Here is a 27224-nt window from a genome sequence, read left to right on the forward strand (position 1 = left end):
GTCAATAGGGATTGCTGTTGAGTTCTGTGTGCACATATGACATGCCTTCTCTGTCAGTATTCAAATGCACTTTTTATTTTGTTTCAAGGATTTGTAGTAGTGATTACTTCTTGTCTTATTGAAGGAGGCAGTAGCTGTTGTTTGGCATAGAGCCAATTCAACAGGACTTGCTAGGAAAACCAATTGTTCTGTTGACAACATTTCTGCTCTTAACACAGGTAAGCCATGGAAATAGGAGCCAACGAGCAAAAGGAGGCTCTGTGTAGGATGGGATCTTATGTCTTCAGGTTTATTACCATTAATTACCTTGATATGTGAGAGACGTTCTGTAAGCATGTTGAAATTTCTGAGCAATACTCAGCTGAAAAGTGATAATTTGAAAGTCAGATGCGAGTATATCTGACAGAAATGCAGAATGCAGAAGTTAGACTGATAAAATGCATAAATGTGTTGTGTTAGGAATTGGTATACCTAACTAGGATCGGTGAGACACAGGACACAAACAGGAATAAAAGCAAGAATCTAATCAAGCACATAAGAACACAAAAATTTACGTGGTTCACCCCAAATGAGGGCTACATCCATAGTTGTTTCGGTTTTTACTATGATCAGAAATTTTACAAGATATATATAGAGATATATATATACATAGAGAGAGAGAGAGAGAGAGAGAGAGAGAGCTATTCCCCCTTAACTATAAATACATAAAAATTATGGCAACATGTCACAAGTGCGGAAATACTAACATACCCTTACTCCAAAGTACCCTTGATCCACGGTCGAGTTGTTAGTGTCCAGTACTTCTTAGGATCCCACACTACCCCAACATGTTCTTCTGAGGTGCTAGAGTTCTCTTACCTGTATTATTCCATTGTCTTTGGGATTAATCCTTGTAAATTTGAAGGACAATCCGTTAAGTGTATTTTAAGTTTAACTAATGTGAACTTTTGGCTAGGGATGGCAACATGGCTGCCTATTAACTGCATGTGGTTGATTTTTCTTTTGTTTAGGAAGAGTAAATTCATTCTACCAAAGGTTCATACTAAAAGCTAAAATCTTTCATCCTGGGTCTTACTTTGCGGAAACAAAAACAGGTTTCCCTAACATAGCTGATACCGAATGACCACCATGCCTACAGAAATTAAACTATTCGTATTTAGTATTGTTGGAGAATTTTCTTGATAACTATTTGTCTCGGAGTCATTTTTGTTCTTGTTTCCTGTCCACACAACTGTTTCTGAACAGAGCCCTCTGTAACTTGGTTGCAACTTGCAAATTTATGAGTTTGGTATGGACAAACACTGCCTAATTTTCCACGTTACAGAAAATAGACAAAAGCTACAGCAGTCAAATTTCTTTTTTTTTTCCCCTCACCAATATTGGGAATTACATTTGGAACCTTTCTCTAGCTTCTATGGTGGTGTGCTTGTGTATGGTGGATGGGCTTGGAGTTGATTTATCATGACATTGTTATTCGACTACTGCTTTTTCTTCATTTTTATTTGCTGTTTTGTGTTTTGCAGTGGAATTACACTCACAAAGCTAGCCGGAGTCATTATCCTTTATTTCACAAAATCAGAGATTTTTGTGGTATAATGATCCATCCCTCTGACTTTCAGTTTTGTTTGCTTGTCAGTTTAGAGATTTTTGTGGTATAATGATCCATCCCTCTGACTAATGTGATAGAAGATTTTCCTAAAATAAAAGTACATGATCACATGGGGCTTCAAGTGGCATTTTCCACCACATATGTGCCCTGTCATGTAAATGACCATTCTGTAATGCAAAATATTGGACTACTAACCATATATAGGTTTGTGTTTGTGGATTGCAGGTGGTATTGAGTATGTTTGGTCCACCATCGAGAAGTGTGCCCATTGAAAGAGAGCAAGAACTTGAGACTTCCACTTTGTCACGCTTGACTGATTGACCAAATGCATTTGAAAGTTGGGTGGTTTTATGATGTAAAATTATGCAAGCAAGAAATGAAAACAAAATGACGGCAAGATGGAAAACAAACAAATAAGGAGAAAGAGGGAAAGGTAGAAAGGACATGCATGTACAATGAGTTAAGAACATGTAATTGCTTTCTACCCAAATTAACAGTGCATATATTTTGGTCAATGCTTATGGTGTCAAAGTTTCTGTTATCTTCACATTTGTTGTCAGGATCCTACCATTTCTTTCCTTGTCATTATGCTATGTTGTGTCAATAATTGACCCAAACATTAGTAGGTTGGTTTTGGGTTGGATCTATATCTAAATTTGTATAATAATGTATTATTATGTCATGTGATACCATGTAGCTACCAAAGTAGCAATTTTGATGGACGTAGGTTTTTCAGAGCAAACTAGGAAAAAAAAAAAACATTGGAGACCAAGTGGTGAAAAAAAAAAAAACATTTTATGGCCAAAGAGAAAATGTTTAAACTTAACGAGTACAAAGTAAAATTTATCCAACAAATAATTCTTATAAATTTTCATGATACTATTATGTTAAAGCATTTTCAACCAAACTTTCAAATTTAGAGATGTGGATGTTGGTGTTTTTATCCTCCAATTCTTTCACATCAAATGCATTATTCGTCCATACAAATGCATGCAATATAAGGCACAAAACATGCCTCTTTAACCACCCCTTGTATATTGTTTTGTTGAGCTTTGAGCTTACATAAGTCTTATGTCCTCTTTTTTTTTTTTTTTTTTTGATTTTCGATTTTTGATTTTTGATTTTTGATTTTTGATTTTTGATTTTTGATTTTTGATGATGAAAGTATAACCTGTAATGAAAATAGGATAGTTGCCTCTTAATAAATCTTTACACCTAGCGAGACGAGAGATAAAATGACAATTCAATTCAATCCACCGGTGCATGTTAGGACTACTGTTGATAGTACTCTGAACTCTAAACAAAAACCATGAACTTCCCAAAACAAATGCTGTTCAACTAAATATCAAAATTGGCAAAAAAAAAAAAAGTCAAAACCAAAAAGGCATAGTCAACAATGCTTTGAAATCTATGACCAACAATTTAATTCAAAAAAATAGGCATTTGTCTAACCTACAGTCACTATAGTCATTCAAGCTTTACCTGATAGAGGCAACAACAATGATCAAACTGAGAAAGAATACACACATATATATAGAGAGAGAGGGGCCAAACTTGCTAAAGAGTGATATCCATCATAAATAAAAGTTTTCTAGACACACATACACACACAAGTAAATCAACAACAAATTGTAGAAAAGGTAATAATTTGAAAACAAAAATACAGAAACAAAAGCAAACCATTCAAAATTTCAGTCAGCAATCAAATAATGTAACCTATTCAAATCCACAACCCAACACACACACACACACACACACACACACACACACAAATCAAAAACATTAATATTAACATACACTACTAATCAAAGAATGATCAATAATATCAAAGTATATTGTCTCCTGCTTAGACTGAGAAATCCAAGAAAAGTTACTATATCCTCTACTCAAAGGAGAGAAATTAATATGGATATAATGCTGATTCAGAAGAATTTAACTCTTACAGAATTGATGAAAAGGCGGATATTAATTATCGAACCCCTTCGCCTGTCTATAAAAAATGATGGACAGTTTATTATGTATCAAACCATAGGTATTTCATTAGTTCATACGAGTAGTTCAGAGAGGTCTGCAAAAAATTCTGGGACAACGTTAATGCCAACTCGCTTATTTGTCCAAAAAAAAAATAGAGTACGTTACAAAGAATTAATTGGTCAGTTGAATATTCGAGAGATAAAAATTCGTTAATTTGAAAAGCCATTTTGAATTATTTACTTGAATTTGGATGAATCTTTTTTCACTTTCAGCAATTCATGGAAGAATAAATTGGGAAAAAACCTGTGATCTACCTCATGGCTAGATAGATAAATTCAGATTTTTGCAATTTTTTTTTTTACGACGAGTTACTGAATATCAAAATCTTATTACGTAGAATCCTGTTTTTTTTTTATAACGAGTTGAGGGAATAGGCATCATTAGTAAAATCAATTCCCAAAAAATACAATTCCCAAAAAAATGTTACAGGTAATACATCCCAAACCATTTTCTTTCTCATAGGAAAATCAAGCCACCACAAGAGTAATTGTTAGAAACATAAACAGATTTCAATAAGCAAATCAGTTACATGAGTACAAAATTCAAATTCAATTACCCACACATCAGATTTCACACACAAGCCATATTCAAAGTGTGTGTGTATATATATATGGAATCAACACAACTAACAAACATAAAAAACCTAAACCTATTCAAATCATATTTTCCTAATTTTATAAACCAACCCAGTGAGTTCACAAAGGTGAAAGGGGCAGTTTCGAAGAAGGGGATTTGGGTCTAGGGTTTCATAGAATGGAGATGGAGAAAGGGAGAGAAACAAGTTGCAGAGTGAGAGAGAGAGAGAGAGACATACATTGAGGCATGTAGCTTGCTAATACGAGGAGGAAAAGAAAAGGGTAGAGGAATAAACTCACTCTTCGGTGCTTAGCGCAGAGGAGCTCCAGCGAGATCCTGTAGATATCTTCGTCAACAGCTTTGGGAGCTTTTCTCCGTGGCGGAGGATGCGGCGGTGAAAGCAAAGCAGGTCTCGGCGGTAGAAAGGGCAACGGCGACGACCGACACACACAGAGAGAGAGAGAGAGAGAGAGAGAGAGAGAGAGAGTGATTTTGAAGTGAAAACGTTTGCGATGATGGAAGGGTTAGGCATTTGTGAAAAACAATTAAGGGGGAGTTTTGGTTTTGACAAAATTTGGATGTTTGTACCAAATTTTTGGAGAAAATTATTTGAAATGAATTATAATAATCATTATAAAAAAATATTAAAACATTTAGGTAGCGTTGGATAACATTTACATTTTTTGTTTATGTTTATAAAAAATTTTATAAATTGATTTTTGTTTAATTTTAGAAAAACATAGATTACAAACGCGTTTGGTTTTAACAAAATATTAAAAATTTTAAAAACATAAACAAAAAAACATGTTTATCCAGGCCTAAAATATTTATATTTATTTATTTTTATTATTTATGACAATAGGATCATACACATCATAATTGAAAAAAAAAAATGATTGGAAAAAAATTAATTGAAAAAAAAATATTTGAAAAAAAAATTAATTTAAAAAAAAATTGTTAGTCAAATTTTTAAATTTCTATTTGAAAACCAACGTAAACTCATTTTTTTAGTTTACAATTTTTTCTCAAATTTATAAACTGAGACAACCATTTATAAACTAAAAAAATTATCAAACAAGTTTTTATGACAGCTTTGTAAATTTTTGTAAATATAAATTGAAAACTAAAAATGAAATGGTTACCAAACAGGCCCTAATAATAAAATAAATTATTAATTTATAATTTTGTCAATTTATACTCAAATTTTTTTATAATATGAATTCTTCATATATTTTTATTAAGTAAAATTAAAAAAAATAGTATTTTACTCATCAACTACAAAATGTATAATCACACCATTAATTGGCGTAATAAACATATTTACAATTTTAGAAACTACAAATATCGTAATTAAGTCATAAAATTTTGTAATATAAAATAAAAAATACATAACTACATAACTATATCACTAATTAACTAGTAGAGCAAGAGGAAAGGGAATATGAGAAAAAGAGGCAGAATGGACTTATCGCATGTGAAAATGACGTCAAAGGTGGTGTCGTTTCCGATAAGGAACATCGAAGATATGTACAGTAACTGTAAGGAATGAGAGAGATGCCTGAGGGATGAGGAGGACAGAGATAGCAAAATAGTACAACAAAATGCGTAATATTTATTTTTCAGTGTTTTTATAATACATGTACAATTTGATAATAACAAAACCTTTCAAATCATAATTACAATCAAAGGTTTGTATATGTATGACATATTAATGTGAAAGAGTTAGGGTTTCGAGATAAATCCATTTACTAAATAGAGAAATATCACCGGAATGAATAGTGTTGAAATAGACAGAGAGAATAATGACGAGTTCAAGGATCTATTGCAGAGACATAGGAGTGGAGAGAAGAAGAATCCAGTGAGGAAGAACTATTAACAATGGTCGTTTGATGATTTGAGCGAAATAGAGAAGTTTGATTAAGAAATAGAGAGAGCTCAGGCACAACTAGGACAAATCAAGAGAAAGAAAATTGATTGGAGAAAAAACGAAGAAAAATTAGGGAAAACATTTAGGAGAAAAATTATTTAGTAGAACAAAATAAAATCACGTCATGATAATTTTTTTCAACATATTTTTTTATTAAAATTTAGTTTATAAGTGTATATAGATATTTTAAAAAGCATATCGTTTGTATATTATTATTTCTATTATATTTAATGAAAATACTATGACAAAAAATAAATCTAAAATAGAGATAGGTGATCGATTGCAATTGTCACTTAGGGATGACACTTCAAAATTAATTGAGAGAGTTGAGAGTTCAGAGAGAATAAGAGTTTGAGAGACAGATTTGTTTGTGAGAAATAAAATGTGAGAGTGGTGGAATTTATAAGACTTGGGAGGGAGGGGTTAATTTATATATATAAACAAAAAAATAAAATTGGCTGTTGGTGGAATTAACGGTTATATGACTGTTTCAAATTTTTTTGCTTTAAATTTTTTGACCATTGCACTGACAAGGGAGGCAGGGAGCCGTTAGGATCAGGTCGAGCCAGATGGGGTAGAAAATTTTGGGGCGAGCTCACGGGATAGGTCACACTCCATAACACATAAGGCCGGGCCGGGCACTAGAACACATAGCCCAGGGTCTTAGGTTGAGCTTAGGCTCGGGCCTGGTTGGGCCTACCCAAGGCACGAGCGGACTTGGGGTGTGCTGTGAGCTCGTGGGCCAAATTTACACCCCTATATGTGGGTAGTGGTTGTGAGACAAGTGATTAGTGGTTATGATATGTGTGATGTTCGTTATGAAATAAAGGGTGTTGGTTATGAGATGTGGTTATGACATATGTGGGTAAAGGTAATGAGATATATGATTAGTGATTATGAGATATGTGATTTTAGTTATGAGTATAGTGGTGCAGTTATAAGTCAAACGGTGTTTGGTTATGAGATATATGATAAGTGATTATGAGACATGTAATGTTGGTTATGACCAAAGTGGTGTGGTTATGAGATATGTGATTTAGTAGTTATGATATATATGGGTAATGGTTATGACATATGTGGGTAATGGTTATGAGCAAAGTGGTGTCAAAGAGGGTGTTTGGTTATGCTATATGTGTTACTGGTTATGAGATATGTGGATAATCGTTATAAGCAAAGTGGTGTGGTTATGAGATATGTGATTAGTAGTTATAATATATATGGGTAATGGTTATGAGATATGTGGGTAATGGTTATGAGTAAAGTAGTGTCAAAGGGTGTGTGGTTATGCTATATGTGTTAGTGGTTATGAAATATGTGGATAATCGTTATGAGCAAAATGGTGCCAAAGGGTGTTTGATTATGCTATATGTGTTAGTGGTTATGAGATATGTGATGTTGGTTATTAGATATGTGACTAGTGGTTATGAGATATGTGATGTTGGTTATGACTCAAGGGATTAGTTTTGAGAGATGTGGTTATGATTCATGTGTGTAATAGTTATGAGATATGTGATCAATGGTTATGAGATATGTAATATTGGTTATGATCAAAGTGGTATGGTTATCAGCAAAAAGGTGTCAGTTATAAAATATGTGACTAGTGGTTATGGCATATGTGATATTGGTTATGACAAAAGAGTGTTGGTTATGAGATATGTGACTAGTGGGTCATGAGATATGTGATGTTGGTTATGACTCAGAATGGTCGGTTATGAGATGTGGTTATGATTAATGTGGGTAGTAGTTATGAGATATGTGATCAATGGTTATGAGATATACGATATTTGTTATGATCAAAGTGGTATTGGTTATGAGATACGTGATTATGGTTATGAAATATGTGATATTAGTTATGAACAAAATGGTGTCTGTTATGAGATGTGGCTATGAAATATATGACTAGTGGTTATGAGATATGTGATATTAGTTATGATCGAAGTGGTGTGACTATCAGCAAAAAGGTGTTAGTTATAAAATATGTGACTAGTGGTTATGAGATGTGCTATATTGGTTATGACAAAAAAGTGTTCGTTATGAGATATGTGACTAGTGGTCATGAGATATGTGACGTTGGTTATGACTCAAAAGGGTTGGTTATGAGCTGTGGTTATGATTCATGTGGGTAGTAGTTATAAGATATGTGATCAATAGTTATGAGATATGCGATATTTGTTATGATCAAAGTGGTATTGGTTATGAGATATGTGATTATGGTTATGAAATATGTGATATTAGTTATGAACAAAATGGTGTTTGTTATGAGATGTGGTTATGAAATATGTGATATTAGTTATGAACAAAATGGAGTTGGTTATGAGATGTGGTTATGACTAAGTTATGATCAATTTGATTATAGTTATGAAAAAATATGATTTTGGCTCATAATTATAAAAAGTGACCTGTTTAGCAGATCATTTTTAATGATGTGACTCCATCTTAGCCATTAATTTTCTATGTACCGTACATTTTTTGAACAAAATGTCCTATAGACTTTCCCTCAAAATCACAATTGCCAGTTTTTTTTATATACAAATGCAATTTAATAAAATGATTAACAATGTCTGAATCAATTTATTTTTTATAAGTATGTTCCACTCGATGTACTGTAAATGTAAACAGTTCAGATTATCCAAATGAACCCGTATGGCCGCACAGACCACAAGCATTATTTAGATCCTTTAAAAGCACAAAGAGAAGGATACTCTAGTTGGGGTGGTCAGTCGGGGATTCTCTTATACATAAGTCAATATTTACTGAGAGAATGTTTGGTGGATTGGTATAACTGAGCATCACTAACTGTTATGGTTAGTTGAGAGATCTTCGGTATTAGCCCCTGTTGTTCCGCTTTACATGGCATCATGGCCCATGTTCGCGAGGTTCCAAGAATGGATAAGTACATTTCTATTGACCTAATCCATTTACTGCTCGGAGCTCGACCACTAGTTCGACAACTCTACCACATGTCCTGCTGAGCAAGCTTGCTGGTTGCTCGGCTGTGAAGTGTGGTAATTCAGATTTCAACTTCCATAGTTGTATATATATATATATATATATACTTGTAGGTCATGTTTGTTTGGATAAGGAGGGATTATAATACAATGGACTGATAGTCTTGAGATACATAGTCCTCGACTATTTCATTAGAAATGATATGTATCCCATGTTTTTTTCCTCATGGGATTAGATGTCTGATAATGGCTATTTTAGTGAATCTCATATTTAATTTGAAAATTATGAAGTATATTGTTTAAATTGTTTATAACGACAATACTTAAATTTAAAGTATAATTTATTTTATTTTATCTAAAGTATATTTAATTTAATTTAATTTAATTTTTATTTGAAATATATTTTATTTTACTAAAAGACTTTTAATTTTATTTAAATATGACATTAGAAACATATTTGCATTATGATTTTGCTAATACAAAATAAAAAAAAATAAAAAAAAAAAGAAGAAGAAGAAGAAGAAGAAGGAGGTAAGAGAAGACTATTATATTTCATGAGATTAATTTACATAAGTTTAAAAGAATTCAACATGTTTAAAGAAAATTTAAAAAAATGAAAGAAATAAATTTTATATATACTTGAAGGTTAATTTCGTTACTTAACTAGCTAATATGGAGGTTGGTTTAGTCCGCCCATTTCTATCCCACACGCCCCATGGGATTGAGTTATCCCACATATAAAAGATTATTAGTTCGACCTTCATTTTTACAAGCAAATATTAAACTATTTACTTTGATGTAAATAAAGTTTCAATCTCATACTTTAATTCCACACACCCCCTTAGAATTATGTATAAGAAAGGAACCTTGTGAACAAATATTGCTTTCTAAATCCTGCCTAAGACATCCCTAAATTTTATTTTGAACTGCACATATATTTATCCTAGCTGGTCAACAGAACTAGAGGATAATTACATAATAACCTGAAGAACAGGTTGTACGTATGGGGTTATAATGTAAAATTACCTTGCCTCGTATATCTTAACGCACCAATGTGACAAACAGATAAGGGATCAAAGTTCTACATCTTGTGTAATGGGGTAAATGTAATGTGAACTAACATTATAATGTGCCAAAAACGTATCTAAGCTATCTTAAGGCTGTGTTTTGAAAATTATATCTTAAAAAAAAAAAAAAAAAAAGCTTCTACTTCACTTATCATTTTTATTCTTCTTGTCCTTTCACAAATTCCAAATTCCAAATTCCATTTTTTTTTCTTCTTGGGTTCAAATTATGACAGCCCATTTCTCAAAAAAGAAGAATTTGCACACAAAAAAAGAAAAAGAAAAATGAATTTTTTTGAAGAATGTGACTTCTTCCCTGAAATTAATTTAGTCACATGAAGTGCACCAAGAAAGCCTCCTTTCATGATTTATTTCAAAAATATGATTTTTTAGGAAAATTAAATTAAATTTAAAAAAAAAAAAGCAACTTTAAGCGCGGCTTTGTGGGGCAATCATCCCAATTGCACCCGAAAAAAATAAATAAATAAAAATTTCAAGAAAGATTTTGAGAAAGTGACATGCTTTGAAGAAATCCAGGAGAAGTGATGGAGCATTGAAAAAGAAGAAAAGAAATGGATTTGAAGGTGTTGTTGGGTTGGTGAAATATTTATTAATGGTAATCCTAATGACGGTTCTAAATACGATTAATAAGAAGTAAATAAAGATAAAATATTTATAATTTTAATATTTCTTTTATGTATTCTCTCTTCTTTTTTTAAAAAGAAAAAATTTAATATACTTTTTACATATATATTAAGACTATAATGACAGCTCCTAGATTGTCTTTAGCATTTTCATTTATTAAGGGATGTTTGAGAATAAAACTTAAAAGTTATAAAATTATTATATTGTTTTTTATATTTTTTACACATTTAAAAAATAAAATAAAATAAAAAAATTAAAATAATATATTCCCCATTTACACCTAAATGAGCAGTAAAGACGAAGGCATGTGATTGAAAAGGTGGACAGTGGAAAGGATCTAGCCTTGGCTGGATGCAATTGCAATGGCAAGTGGGCCTATACACATGCATTTTATAAAGATATAGTTTATTTGGTGTGCTTTCTCTTAAATTAAAAATTAATAATTAAAAAATAAAAATAAAATTTTAACTATTTATTTTTTAATAATTAATTTTTTATTAATATATTTAAATTATTTTTATCTCATAAATTATAAATATAAACTATATCAAACAATTGAGTCCAAATATCTAAAAATAAAAAACAAAAATAAATTAAAAAAATAATTATGAGCTCAACAAACCAAATAGCCCCCATACATTGATGCAAAGTCATAGCAGACACCACTGTTCTTGTTATAAAGCTGTTGTCTCATTGATGTGAGTCAAAAGTACCACATTCGTATCACTTAAATTATATTTATAGTCTTTGAATTATGATTATTTAACAAAGATGATTTTTTTGTGTACTTTTGTAGATTTGACAAGCAACACAAAATTTCAGGTGAAAAGTAGCACAAAAGCATAACCTCCGCTCAAGCAATGAAAATTCTCATCCTACTATCCTGTGGTTCGTGTGTCCAAACTTCACCGCACGCATGGCCAATATGGGCGCTCGAGCTACCGACCTATGGAAATGTGCTCAAAATTTTGATTTAGTTTGGTTGAGAATAAGAGGTAGAAAAAAAGCAGGAATAAGGATCGAAAATTTTCCAAAGGATAAGAGGGGTTGGGGTTTGAAGAGAAGAGTTTCAAGCTTTAAGAATATCTCTCATGGTGATTTCCTCTTCCTTTACCTCTTTACACTCCTTTATGAGTGGCTAGTTCTTTTCTTTCTAGGATTTTGATGAAACCCTAGCTAAGTAAATAGGGTTTTCTCTTTGGTTTTTGATTATGTAATGGTTTGAACGGGTTATATAGTATTTAAGAAGTTTTAAATATATTTTTCATTATTCTCTTCACGTATTCTACTTAGGAATGACAACGGAACAAGGCAGGGCGGGGCCGGGGATCACACTTTCTGTCCCCGATCTCCAATGGTAAAAATTTTCCCGTCCCCAGCCCCGATCCCCGACAGGGAACCTATCACTGTCCCCGTCCCTGTCCCCGCTCCCTAACGGGGATCGGGTTTCCTCGACCCCGAAAATTCCTCGAAGAAAACAAAAAAAGAAAAAGAAAAATCAAACAGCATCAACAACAGCAACAGCAACGATTCAACATTCTTAACATCATCAACAACAACATCATCAAACAACATCAACAACAACATCATCAGCATCATAACGAGGAAAAGAGATCTGAGTAGATATATATATATATATATGCTCAGATCTATCGTAGCAGAGGGAACCGATGCTGGAGTATAGAGGTTTGGCGACTCTAGCATCGCGGCAGAGAGAGAGATCAGATTTGGTACTCTGGCATCGCGGCAGAGAGATAGAGAGATAAGATTCGGTGCTTTGGCATCGTAGTGACTCTGGCATCATGGCATCGTGGCGAGTCTGATTCGGTGCTCTCTCTCTCTTTGAACGAATGAGAGGGAGACAGAGAGATGAGAGACGGTGAGGAAGAAAGAGAGATAAGAGACGATGATGAAGAGAAAGGGATCAGAGACGGTGAGGAAGAGAGAAAGAGATCAGAGACGATGAGGAAGAGAGAGAGAGAGAGAGAGAGAAAGAGAGAGAGAGAAGATATGAAATGAAAAAGATGAAATGAAAGAGAAAGAGAGAAACAGTTAATCAAAAAGTGTATATATATACCACTTCGGGGACAAACGTGGTCGGGGCTTGGACACTTATCACCGTCCCTGCCCGAAATTGATTGGGGATTGATTTTCGAATACCATCCCTGTCCTATCGGCGGTATTTTTCGGGAAAAAACCATTCCAATCGGAGTCGGGGGATTTGGTCCTTATCGGGTCGGTTTCAAATTGCCATCCCTAATTTTACTTCCTATGATTGTTAAATTCTTTACATGCGATAGTTTTCTATTATTTCATATTCAATGTATGAGACGAGCCATACTACGAGGAACGAGTTGTGTTGCTACCCTAGTTTAGAGCGAATGACTTGTGCTGCTTGAGATGGTTCGTGCTTGTACATTGGATGCGATAATCTTTTTAATCAATGCTTCAAACTTGTAGTTATGAAGCATTAGGTGGTTCGAACCATAACACAATTAATTTTCAATTTGAAACCTTATTTATGTAACTAGTGGTGAATTCATTACCTTTGGATTTTCTCAAACATCAATACCTAGAACTTCGTTTTTCATTGCTAGTTTAATTTCTTAGTTTATTTTAATTATTATTAGTCTATGAACTATCACTCTTGTTATCAAAAATTAATTTAACAATTTAACAATTAAATTAGTTTAATTTTACATTTGTCCCTGTGGATCGATACCTGGACTTACCGTTATTCTAAGGAATTTTGGTACAGTTTCGTGTTTATTTTTAGTGTGTAAAACGACCCAGTGTTATGTGCAGACACCCCATTTTTGACCGTCCTCAAGACTTGGATGTCATTGTTTGAACACCGGATGATTGTGCTCGCTCATGTTCGTTTTGAATCTTTGAAGGTCTTGGCTGAGTGCCTTGCCTTGGAGCCTCTAATCTTGTCTGTTTTGTGCTTGGTTGTGGACCAAGAGCTTGTTGCTTTGAATCTGGAGGAGAGGGTGGCTTGTCGGCCACCCCCAATGTCCATCGGCCATGGCTTGTGCCTGCCGGCCATCAATTGTGGCCGGTCGGCCACACTTATGGCCGATCGGCCACTAATGAGGGCTGACGACCATTTTTCTCCTTTTTTAGATATTTATTTGCCAGTTATGCCAGTTGTTGATCACTGATGCTCATCTCCATACACATGTATGGAGGGATGAATATAAGCTTTTGGCTTGTTTTTCTATATAATGGGGGTCTCTCCCCCATTTGAGGGGTTACAAAAATTTGTGAGCAAATTTCCTCTCTCTCTCTCTCTCTCTCCATATTTTGTGCTTGAAAGTGGGAATTCTCTACATATTTACATACAAACCCTTGACCAAACACCTTCATCTTGGAGCTGAGATTCTTAGAGGCCTTGTTTGAGCTTTTAAGGTTGGTTGTAGCTCAAAATTTTGGCTGTTTGTTACTGTGCTTCAAAGGTATAAGACTTACCTCTTTAAAGCTTTGTTTTATTCAATTGCTTAGCCATCTTTTTACACTGTTTTGACCTGATTTTTCAACCATAAAAAACTCTGTTTTTAAGGTTCCAAAATGATGGTTTAAGCCTTGTTGAGTTAGGGGGGTTGTGTCCTCTTTTGCTCTTTGGCTTGTGAAGCCTTTTGTGCCTTTTTTTTTTAAGCTTTTAAAACCCTTTTTTTTTTTGCCTTTTAACCACTGAATTCTAGGGAAATTTCAGTGGTAAAAAGTATATTTTGAGGTCCAAAATAGGAGGGGGTGACCTCTCTCCTTGTGTCTTGTTTGCAAGTGTAGATGGCCTAGCATGTGAGCATGTTTTTCTATATTTTTGTGACTTGATCTCAGCATGTTTTGGCTACTAATTTGTTCTACTTTAGCTCTATTTTGAGCTGTCTTGATCATTTGAGCCTTGTTTTGTATAGCTATAGTGCAAATGCCTTCACTAGCTTTGTGTTTTAAGGCCCCTAACATATTGTGCATGCGTTGCTTGCATGTTGTAGCATCATTTAGCATGTGATTTCAGTGTATATAGCTCTGTCATACTCTCACTTATTTCACTCTTTCATTGCTTTTGAGAGTTGTGCCTTGAGCCTTGTTTGTAACCTAACATGTGAGCATGCTTTTCTTGCCTTCTATGCTTCAATCTCAGCTTATTTTAGCCTCTGATTTGGCATGTTTTAGCTCTATTTTGAGCTGGTTTGGTCGTTTGAGCTTGATATTGCATGCCTCTAGTGTAGTGTTCTTCACTAGTTTAATGTTTTTGGCTTTTGAACATGTTATGCATGTGTCGCTTACATGATTTAGTGCCATATTTCATGCCATTTCAGCACTAAAAAGTTTGCAACCTCCCTCTATTCTTCACTTTTTAATTTGCTTTGAAAGTGATCTTGAGCCCCTTGTTGGCTTGAGTGTGAACTTGAGGCTCTCATGCTTAATGGTTTTAACCTTCTCTTAAGGGTTCCTCCTCACCAATAGCATGAGGCCTCTTTCATGCTCAACGTACTTGTGGCTTAGGCCATTTTTCCAATTAGAGGATTTTCACATTGGACTTAATCAGTTAAAGGATTAATCGGTAATGTAAAATGTGTAAACAAAATGAGCAAAGTAAAACATGAACAAGATAAGCATTTGTGTTGCATTGCATGTGTTTGGATCGGATGTTAATCCAAATACAAGAAATGTGGGACGTTTCATACTCAAAGTGATGAAACGTGTCACGTTTCTTGGTCGCCATCACCCTTGATCATGCATAGGGTGGTGGTACTTAGAGTCTTATTTGTGCATTCATTGACTTTGTACAAGCTTGACTCTTTGGCCATCATGCATTGAAAATGCTTGGTTGGTGACTTGAGAGCCAAGAATTACAGTCCTTTGAGCTTGAGAAATGATAAGGAGGGTAATAATACATATATTGTTTGAGAATACACTATTTTGCCTCTGTTGGCTCTCCATTGTAGCAAAAAGGAGAATTTCAGGGAAAAGGGTGGCCGACCGGCTAGTAGTAGTGGCCGACAGCCACCTATGGTAGCTGATCGGCCATCAGTAGAAAAGTTGTTCAAAGTGCTCCTGAGATGGAGCAAAAGTAGTCTGGAATTTGGTGTAATGTTCAGAGATCAAAGCAAAGTGCAATCAGAGGCATCCAAAGGCAAGGCGCTGGATTCTCGGAAGGAAGCCAACCGAGCATGCATGCGTCCCTCGCCCTCGAGGCCATTTAATTGTTTCAACTAGTTAGCATAGCTAGTTATTCAATTCAATTTGTAATTAATTAGCTAGAATAGTTAATTAGTTGGTTTGTAATAATTAGCTTAGCTTAGTTTAGCTTAGCTTAATTATTTAGACCCTCCTTCGAGAGGGCATATTGTTGTAATAAGTGTGCGTGTGTGTGTGCATGTCTTCCAACCCCACTTCTTTCTCCCTTTTACTTTACCCCTTTCGATGGTTAGTTTAGGGTACGTTTCAATTAGCATACCTTATGCTTGCATGTTTGCATCATTCATTTGTCTTACATGCACCGGGCTCGGTGCATCATTCAAACCGCATCATATTTTCAATACTTATTTGAATATGTGTTTCAAAGCATGATATCAAATTGTTGCATATATTTATTTTTTTTAAAATTTTTTTTGCAAAGCTCGGTTGTGCTCCGCTTGCACTTCGGTGATAGCTCCACTCGCAAAACTCTATACACTTAGCAACACAAAAACATAAAATCTTAAACTAAAAACTAAAATAAGAATATAACTTTCTATTAATTAATTTTGCCAGAAGTCCTTGGAAAGGGCGCAAAAATTTTAAGATAGTTTCTGAGTATCCGGATGTCTTTCCTAAGGATCTCACCGAGTTGCCACCTCATTGTGAGGTAGAATTCTCTATATAGATCTGGTGCCTGATACGATGCCCATCTCCATGTTTCCATATAGGTTTGCCCTTGCAGAGCTACTTGTCCTAAAGGAGCAATTACAAGAATTGTTAGACAAGGGTTTTATACGCCCTAACACCTCACCACGGGGAGCACCGGCTCTTTTTGCCAAAAAGAATGACGGTTCATTGTGACTATGCATCGATTATCGTAAGTTAAATAGAGCCACGATCAAAAACAAATATCCCTTGCCCTGGATAGACAATCTTTTTGACCAACTTAAGGGTTCTCGCTGTTTCTCAAAGATAGATTTAAGACCGGATTATTATCAGTTGCGAGTAAAAGAAGAGGATATCCTTAAAACAACCTTTCACACATGATATGGCCACTACGAATTCCTTATGATGCCATTTTGTCTAACTAATGTTCACACCACATTTATGGATTTAATGAATAGAGTTTTTCGAGAATATCTTGATAAGTTCATAGTAGTCTTTGTAGACAATATCCTCACCTATTCGCCTTCTGAAGAGGAGCACGAAGTGCATCTTCACATTGTTTTTCAATTGCTTCAGGAAAACCCACTGTACGCTAAATTTGAGAAGTGTAAGTTTTGGATTTTGGAAGTCAAGTTTTTGGGTCATGTTTGTCTCAAGAGAATGAGTCACGATAGATTCTTGAAAGATTGAAGCAGTGTTAAATGGGAATGACCTAAAAATGTTTTCGAGATTTGTAGCTTTTTGCGTCTTACCAGATATTATAGGCAGTTTGTGAAAGATTTTTCTATCTTAGTGGCACCACTAACAAAATTAACTAGAAAAGGGGTGAAATTCTTGTGGAATGAGTCATGTAAAAAGTCCTTCTTAGAATTGAAGACTAGACTGACCTCAACACCGATCTTAATTATCCTGGAGAGTGGATTGGGTTATATGGTTTACTGTGATGCTTCTAGAGAAGGTTTGGGTGTATTTTGATGCAAGAAGGCAAGGTTGTGGCATACGGTTCCCGTCAACTGAAAACACAGGAGAGAAACTACCCCACTCACGACCATGAACTAGCCGCAGTCAATTTTGCTTTAAAGCTTTGGAGACACTACCTCTACGGAGAAAAATTTGATGCATTCTCATACCATAAGAGTCTCAAGTATTTATTCTCCCAAAAAGATTTGAATTTGCACCAAAGAAGGTGGATGAAATACTTGGAAGATTATGAATTTGAATTGCATTATCATCTTGGAAAGGCCAATGTGATGGCTGGTGCTTTGAATAGAAAGTCGACGAGTTCGGCTGCTAGCCTTGCCTTGAGGGAGTGGAAGATATTGGAGGAGCTAAATGAATTTGATGCGCAACTTGGAGAGTCACCTAGTCAAGCCACCTTGTTTTCAATCCTAGCTCAGCCAACACTAACTACATGAATTTTAGAAGCACAACAAAGTGATCCAAAGGTGGAAGCACTTAGAGAGAAAATCTTGCAAGGGAAAGAAGAGAAAGGGTTGAGGGTGCTCTTTGACTCAAGTATCCATTACGAAGATCACCATTTTGTACCAAAGTCGTGTAGAGATGATGTACTTCGAGAGTTTTATCACTCCCGTCTTGCGGTTCACCCCAGGGGCACAAAAATGTATCATGATTTGAGCTGTCAATTTTGGTGGAAAGGCATGAAGAAAGATGTAGCCTTATTTGTGCCAAAATGCTTAACTTGCCAACATGTCAAAGTGGAGCATCAAACGACAGCCGGGTTGTTACAACCCTTACCTGTAGCTGAATAGAAGTGGGAACACATCACATTGGACTTTGTTTCTAGTCTTCCTAGAGCACAAAAAGGTAATGATGCCGTTTGAATCATAGTAGACCGACTGACTGAGTCAGCACATTTTCTAGCAATGAGTATGGATGACTTAGTGGATTACCTAGCAGAACTGTATGTTAGGGAGATTGTTCGGCTTCATGGGGTTCCGGTGAGCATTGTCTCTAATAGAGACTCTTGTTTCACCACACGATTACGGCAGAGTTTACAAGCCGTTATGGAGACTCAGTTGACTTTCAATACTGCTTACCATTCTCAAACTGATGGCCAGTCTGAGTGCATAATTCAAATTTTAGAAGACGTGTTCAGAGCGCGTGTATTGGATTCAAAGGGTCATAGAAGAAATATTTGCCGCTAGTCGAGTTTGCTTATAATAATAGTTTTCAGTATAGTATTAGGATGGCATCTTGTAAAGCCTGTATGGACATCCCTGTACGTCACTGATGTGTTGGGCTAGGGTAGGAGATTCACCTATGCTTGGACCGGAATTGGTTCTTGAAACCACAAAAAAAGTAGCTATCATTCAATAGAGGTTAATCACAGTGCAAAGCCAGCAAAAGAGCTATGCAGATAAGAGAAGACGACCCTTGTCTTTTGAAGTAGGTGACCATGTGTTTTTGAAGATATCGCCTAGAAAAGGTTTGATGAGATTTGGCCAGAGTGGGAAGCTATCACTTAGGTTCACTAGTCCCTTTCATATCATTGAACGAGTGAGAGAAGTTGCTTATCGCCTTGTTTTGCCCCCACAATTATCTGGGATACATGACGTGTTTCACATTTGCTTCGCAAGTATGAGCCCGACCCATCCCATGTCTTAGACTGGATAAACCTTGAGGTAGATGAAAATGTTTCCTATGAGGAGAAACCAATGAAGATTTTAGATACTTGAGAGCAAGTTCTGAGAGATAAAACTATACCTCTAGTTAAATGGCTATGGCACCATCATGGGATAGGAAAAGCCACTTGGGAAAGGGAAGCGAAAATTCGTGAAAAATACCTTGATTTATTTAATGATATATAATTTTGATACTCTTTATTACAATGATATTGTATTGTGATTAGTGAATCATAAACGAGTCTTGTGTTCATGTTATGCGGAGCAATTATAAGAGGCATGTGAATTTTGATCCTTGAACATTTGAATCCATGTATCGTGATGATGTTATGATGAATTGTAAGATTTAATAATACATGTAACCATAATAATAATGCGGAATTAAACTTACAGGATCTTAAATTTAATACAACTTAAGAATAAAACTAACATGCCATTGTCAGCCATTGAATTAGAGAAGTTGAGAAAATACCCCTAATAGTTGAACCTTTATTCTTGGCTGACCTTCTTCTCTCTGTCTCTCTTAATTAGGATGACTATAAAACTTAGAGTGATGGAAAAATACTCATGATATGAAAGGGGAGTCACCCATTTTTATATAGAGGAGAGAAGAGGTCTAGATAAACTCTATTAGAAGAATTCTTATCCATCACGGTTTCCTTCTTATCTTAGAAGAGTAATTATATTAAAATTCTAATTACTGAACTTTATATCAAATATTGGCTTTATCGAATTGTGGAGTCCAAATAAATTAAAACATGTAAATATATGTAGGCTATTGGGCCACAATAGAAAATAAATCCAACATTCTTCCACTTGACCTATTAAGCCGATTATGATGCAATTATGAGTTTTTCCAAAAAAATATGCAATTTATAAAAGTTTTGACTCATTGGATTCCACATTAAAAACTTTGACACATGATCACAAATATTAAAAATAGCCAATAAGTTCAAATATATTAGAAACTATACTACTGTGATTATTTCAGATCACCAATGTGAGTCATAGTGGTTATATAACATTTATGTCATATTTCCTTCTATGCACTACACCATCGATAACCTTCACCAACCCAGTCCATTATTGGAATATGTAATTATTTGCCTGAAATGCCCCTGTAATTTGTCTTGTTAAGACATTTCCTGTTTATCAATATTCAAATTAATGTGTACACACACTTTTAGAAATAGGAAAAATAGAAACAAAATTATTATTGCGCAAATAGTGTCAAATGAAAATAAGCACTCATGATTAACCATACACATCAAGAGTTGCTTAAAAGACCCATCCTGATAACATGCTCTTTGTATGTCTTTGGTGGCAATCCCTTTGTGAATGGATCATCAATCATAAGAGATGTGCTTAAGTTTTCAATTAACACTTGTTGTTTCTGGACTCTTTCTCTAACAACTAAGTACTTTACTTCCATGTGTTTGGAACCACTGGAGTACTTTTCATTCTTAGAGAAGAAAACTGCTGCGATATTGTCACAATATATCTTCAGCAACCTGGCAATTGAGTCAATAACACCAAGTCCTTAGATGAAATTTCGCAACCATAAAGCATGATTTGTAGCCTCAAAGCATGCCACAAACTCAGCCTCCATAGTAGATGAAGCAATAGTGGACTGTTTCACACTCTTCCATGAAATTGCGCCACTAGCTAGTAGAAAAACAAAACCTGATGTAGATTTTCTACTATCAAGGCAACCAGCAAAGTCTGAGTCTGAGTATTCTATCACTTCCAACTGTTTTGATCTCCTATAGGTGAGCATATAGTCCTTTGTTCCCTGAAGATATCTCATAACCTTCTTCACTGCTTTCCAATGTTCCATTCCAGGATTACTTTGGAATCTTCCCAACATTCCAACTGCAAAACTAAGTCATTCCTTGGACATTGTTTTTTAACTTAATTTATCACCCTTTATGATGGGTGCATCACCGGCTGAACAAAACTGCATATTGAATCTCTCCAAAACACGATCAATATATCCTTTTTGAGATAGTCCTAGAAATTCTCGAGATCGATCCCTAAAGATCTCTATGCCAATAACAGAGTTTGCCTCACCCATATCAACCATTTTAAAGTTCTTGGAGAAATATTTCTTGGTTTCATGCAATAAGCCAAGGTCATTACTAGCTAACAAAATGTCATCCACATATAGCACCAAAATAATGAACCTACTCCCACTGACCTTCAGATATATGCACTGATCAACTGCATTTTCCTTAAATCCGAAGGAGGTAATGGTATCATTAAACCTTAAATACCATTGCCTGGAAGCTTGTTTAAGGCCATATATGGATTTCTTTAATTTGCAAGCTAAATGTTCTTTACCTTTCTTTGCAAATCCTTCTGCTTGCTCCATCTAAATTTCTTCATCCAAATTCTCATTCAAAAAAGTATTTTTCACATCCATTTGATGCAACTCTAAGTCATAATGAGCTACCAATGCTAGGATGATTCTAAGCGAGTCCTTCTTAGATACTAGAGAGAAGGTCTCTGTATATTCTATGCCTTCTTTTTGAGTAAAACCCTTGGCTTTAAATCATTCGATATTGCCTTTTGCATCACGCTTGGTCTTGAAGACCCATTTACACCCGACCTTTTTATAATTATTAGGCAATTCGACGAGATCCCAAACACCATTCTATTCCATGGATTTTAACTTTTCATTTATTGCATTGACCTATTTAGTAGAATCATCACTATTCATGGCCTGTGAAAATGAGACTAGATCTTTGTTAATCCCAATATCAAAATCAGATTCCTGTAGATACACCATGTAATCATCTGGAATGGCAAGCTTTCTTTCTCTCTGAGATCTTCTCAGAATTGCTGGTTGTGGTGGTTCTACAATATTTTCAATGGTGGTATCTTCATGAAATGGTGAAACATGAGGTGGTGAAGGATTTTCATTATGTTGTTCGTTTCCCTCAGCTTGTGGAATAGTCTGAGGAATAACAATTTTTCGATAAGGGTCAAATGTTGGCACATCCACCCTAATTTCCTTGAAATTCACCACTCGTGTTTTCTCACTCCCACTAATTTCACCATTCTCTAGGAATCTAGCACTACCAGCCTCCACTATCCTCGTACTGTGATTAGGACAATAAAATTTGTACCCTTTAGACTTGTCTGGATAACCAATGAAATATCCAGTTATCGTCCTTGAGTCCAACTTTTTCTCTTGTGCGTTGAAGATTCTTGCCACTGTTGGACAACCCCAAATATGTAAGTGTCTCAAACTAGGTTTCCTACCAGTCCATAACTCAAAAGGAGTTGTTAGAACCGCTTTACTAGGAACCCTATTTAAGATATACATTGCAGTCTTTAAGGCTTCACCCCACAGTGAAATAGGTACAATTGAGTAACTTAACATACTCCTAACCATATCTTTAAGTGTACGATTACGCCTTTCAACAACTCCATTTTGTTGTGGCGTACCAAGCATTGTATATTGAACACGAATGCCTTTCTTTTCTAAGAATTTGGCAAATAGGCCAGGATTTTGGCCTAACTCATCATATTTACCATAATACCCACCACCTCTGTCTGATCTCACTATTTTAACCTTTCTATCTAATTGTCTCTCGACTTCAGTTATGTCAAGGAAGTCAATAGGCTGAGACTTTTCATGAATTAGATACACATATCCATAACATGAGAAGTCATCTATGAATGTGATAAAATATTTTTCACCACTAAGACATGGGATGTTGAGTGGCCCGCAAATATCTGTATGAATTATCTCAAGAAGCTCATTACTTATTGTGGCACTTTTCTTAGTGTGTTTGGTTTGCTTTCCTTTAATGCAATCCACACGTATCTCAAAATCAGCGAAGTCTAAGTTTTCCAAAATCTCATTCTTCACCAATTTTTCAATTCTATTTCTAGAGATATGCCCCAACCGTCTATTCCACAAGGTTGAGGATTTATCATTAATTAGACCACGTCTTAAACCAATATTCGAATGCAGAGTTACTAATGATTGTGCAAACTCATAATTTAAGATAATTTTATATAAACCACCACATAAATTACCAGAACCAATCATTATTGAATTAAACATTAAATTGAGTTTTCCACAACTAAATAAAACTGAATATCCAACACGATCTAATTTGGATAACGAAACTAAATTCCTAGAAATTGAAGGAACATAAAAAGTGTCTTTTAGATCCATCTAATGACCCGTCTCTAAAATCAGTCGATAGGTTCCTACAGCTATGACTTCAGCTTTGAGACGGTTCTCCATATAGACAAATCTTTCACTTTCCTTCGGTTTCCTAGTTGAGAGGTATCCCTGCATGTCATTTGTAATGTGGGTCATGGCCCCAGGGTCAATCCACCTAGTATTGGAAGGTACTTCAACAAGATTTGATTCATAACAAACAAAATTTATTACCTTTCTTCTCGAACCAAGCCTTTCGTTTGCTGCAGTCTTTCTTCACATGTCCCTTTTTGCCACAAAAGTAGCACTTGACAGTGAAACCATTCTGAGCCTAATTTTCTTCCCCAGGTTCATTATTTTCTTAGGTGGATTTTTCTTTGATTTTACAAACTTACCCTTTTTTTTCTTTATAGCTCCATGAGTTACAGCTAATGCAGTTTGACGTCCTTCCTCTATCAACCTCACTTCCTCTTGAACACACATATTAGTCAGCTCATTCAAACTCCACTTATCTTTATTGGTGTTATAGTGAATTTTGAATGTGTCGCACTGTGATGGAAGTAAGTTAAGAATAAACTGCATGAGGAAAGTTTGATCAGCTTGCATCCCTAAAGTTTTAAGCTTTGTAGCTTTGTAGCTTTGTTAGCCATATTGAGGATGTGATTTTGAACTCTTCGGTTGCCATCATATTTCATTGCTGTCAATTTAGCCATAATAGTGCCAGCAAGTGACTTGTCAGCAGATCTAAATCGATCTTCAACAGCCTTTAAGTATTCCAATGCATTAACAGTTTGAGGTAAAGCGGTCTTGATGTTATTTGCAATGGTCATCTTCATGAAGATCAAACTGAGTTTATTGGACCTTTTCCAAGATTTAGAAAGGGCAACTTGTTCTGCAGTACTATATTCATTAATGTCTGCAGGTTTATCTTCAAGCAATGCCATATTAGGGTCCAACACACCCAGTGTAAACTGAACATGTTCATACCATTCCGAAAAATTCGAGCCAGTAAGTAAAGGGACGCCCGATGCAAGAGAGTGCAATAAGGTGGGAACTATCACTGAAATAAGATACAACAATATACATATTAAAGCTTTGAGAATTATGATGAACTATTGATATCATATAAGTCTTTCCTTTGGGCAAAACTTAGGTATATCTATTGTCCACTCGTCAAGAATCACTTATGTAGGTCTAAAATAATTTATGCAACTTTTTAGCTAGTCATGTTACCTCTGGGTATTCAATTCTAATCTGTCATATTACATAAGTTACATTACCCTACCCAGTTCATAATTATTTGAAAGTGACTCTCCTTTAGGTTAGTCTCAATCTCCTAATTATAACTGCAATTGAGAATATTATCGACCTTAATGTTACGCTTTTAACAATTCTTTTATGTAGTTCTATATTCATAAGTTTTACAAATCTAGGCCACTTTGGCATCTACTAAATTAGTAAACTTTATGAATACGAAACTAACCAACAATAATCTCTATTCATTAATTTGAGTTATTTAATTATCATTAATTCAATCACTATTTTATGAAATTACTATTTATGATTTCTAGAATTTCTTTTTTGCGATTGCAATTACCAATATAATAATAATAATAACTATGGACGAACATGAATATTTACATATCAAATTATGCAATATGACAATCATGAATATCTCATATAATGGTTAATAAGAATTACACCCAATATGAATTAACCACTTCAATATTTAATATTTAATGTCATAAAATTATATCATGGTATCAATTTTAAATCATGAAAATATATATAAATATTAACAATAATAGACAATAAGTGTCCATAATTAGACAAGGCAAAAACACAATCTTCTAATGTGATACAATCAAATAAATATATTTCTTTAATAGACTGAACGATTCAACAAAATTCTAAAATTGCTTTTAATCTATGCACTTTATCATAATGGCAAGCAATACTCTCAATTCAATATCATATTATGATGATTATCAAAATTATTATTGTTAAAATTAATAATAAATCAAAACATGCATATGAGCAGGATATAGAATTACATAAAAGGCTGCACTAACAGATCACAAAAAACGATGGACTCTCGCTGAAGTAGATTGGCCGATTACACAATTATTCACGCGGTCCATTGGACTAACTGAACGGGGCTTATGATCTTGTGGCATGTAAAGATCATTTTAAAAAAATTGATGTCGATAAAAACAAAAGTACATTTTATGAATAATTATAATAATATACCTTTGTCAGCCACTGAATTAGAGAAGTTGAGAAAATACCCCTAATAGTTGAACCTTTATTCTTGGCTCACCTTCTTCTCTCTGTCTCTCTTAATTAGGATGACTATAAAACTTAGAGTGAGGGAAAAATACTCATGATATGAAAGAGAAGTCACCCATCCTTATATAGAGGAGAGAAGATGGCCAGATAAACTCTATCAGAAGAATTCCTATCCATCAACGTTTCCTTCTTATCTTAGAAGAGTAATTATATTAAAATTCTAATTACTGAACTTTTTATCAAATATTGGCTTTATCTAATTGTGGAGTCCAAATAAATTAAAACATGTAGATATATGTAGGCTATTGGGCCACTCTAGAAAATAAATCCAACATGAATAAGATATAGTAAGAGTAGTAATTAACTTTCTCAAGAATTGTTTGAATATGGACTATGATAATTTCGGGGGAGAAATTCTTTAAGGAGAGTAGGTTGTGATAGTGAAGTTTTCAAGACCGCTCGAGCGGTCATTTGATCGCTTGAGTGAAGATTTGTTACTCTTAGTAGTTTACTATTTTGCAGGCGAGACTACTCGAGTAGTAAAGTGGTCACTCGAGCATAGATTTCATGCTCCTAGTAATTTCACTGTAGATCTGCAAAACTTCTGGAACCTCTTGTTTTTCGCAAGAACGGTAAAATAGTCGCTTGAGCGATCCTCTTGAAATTATGTTGTTTGCTCAAGCGATGAAAAGTTTGCTCGAGCGGTCTATTCGGGACAGCGATCAAACTCATTATTTCTTCACTCTTTCCAATTGCTCTCTCTCTCTCTCTCTCTCTCTCTCTCTATTACCTATTCAGAAACCCTAGCCCCCAAATCACTTGATTTCTTAGCATTTTGCTCTAAATTCACCTCAGATCCTTCAAAATAATTGAAGAGCAAGTCAAATTCGAGCTATTCACCGACTGTTTTGTGATTTGGTTGAGGTTTTGCTTGGATTCTCCACTCTAGCTTCTATTTTTGAGGTAGGGGTCCTTAACTTGTTATACCTTTAATTTGGAACTCATATGTAGTAATTTCATTAGCTATTCATTTTACAAATATATGTATATATAAGGTGTGTTTGCTATCAAATGATTTGGAAGGAGATGAGCAATGATTCCTAATTAAGGATGGAATTATGTTTATCTTCGATGATTTTTGTTGTTGGTGAAGAAATTTAGCCTCTAATTCATGAAAGAGAGGAAACCCCTAAATTTTCTATAAACCCTAATTTTGAAACTTGTTTTAAAAAGAGGGGTTTTGTTCAATTGATTCTTAAAACATGAAATTGAGGGTGATTACTTAACTTTGAGGTTGGAAATGTTTGTTTTCTACATACATCTTGTGTTGGTGATAATTGTTGAATGAACCATGTTTAATATTGAAAGGTGAAATAGTGATTTGTATGCATATTGGAAATCATTTTAGGGAAAAAGAAGTATTTACAAATTCATGCATCATATGCATAACTAAATTTCTC

At 34.6% G+C, this 27224-nt stretch overlaps 1 pseudogene; it reads right to left on the reverse strand.

Annotated features, from left to right (window-relative positions):
* Positions 1 to 20565: 20565 nt before the first annotated feature.
* Positions 20566 to 21165, reverse strand: LOC145799571 (secreted RxLR effector protein 161 pseudogene; annotated as a pseudogene).
* Between the last annotated feature and the right edge of the window lie 6059 nt (positions 21166 to 27224).

The sequence above is a fragment of the Camellia sinensis genome, chromosome 9 (genome assembly GCF_055761805.1).
Source record: "Camellia sinensis isolate YWXY chromosome 9, ASM5576180v1, whole genome shotgun sequence".
NCBI lineage: Eukaryota > Viridiplantae > Streptophyta > Magnoliopsida > Ericales > Theaceae > Camellia > Camellia sinensis.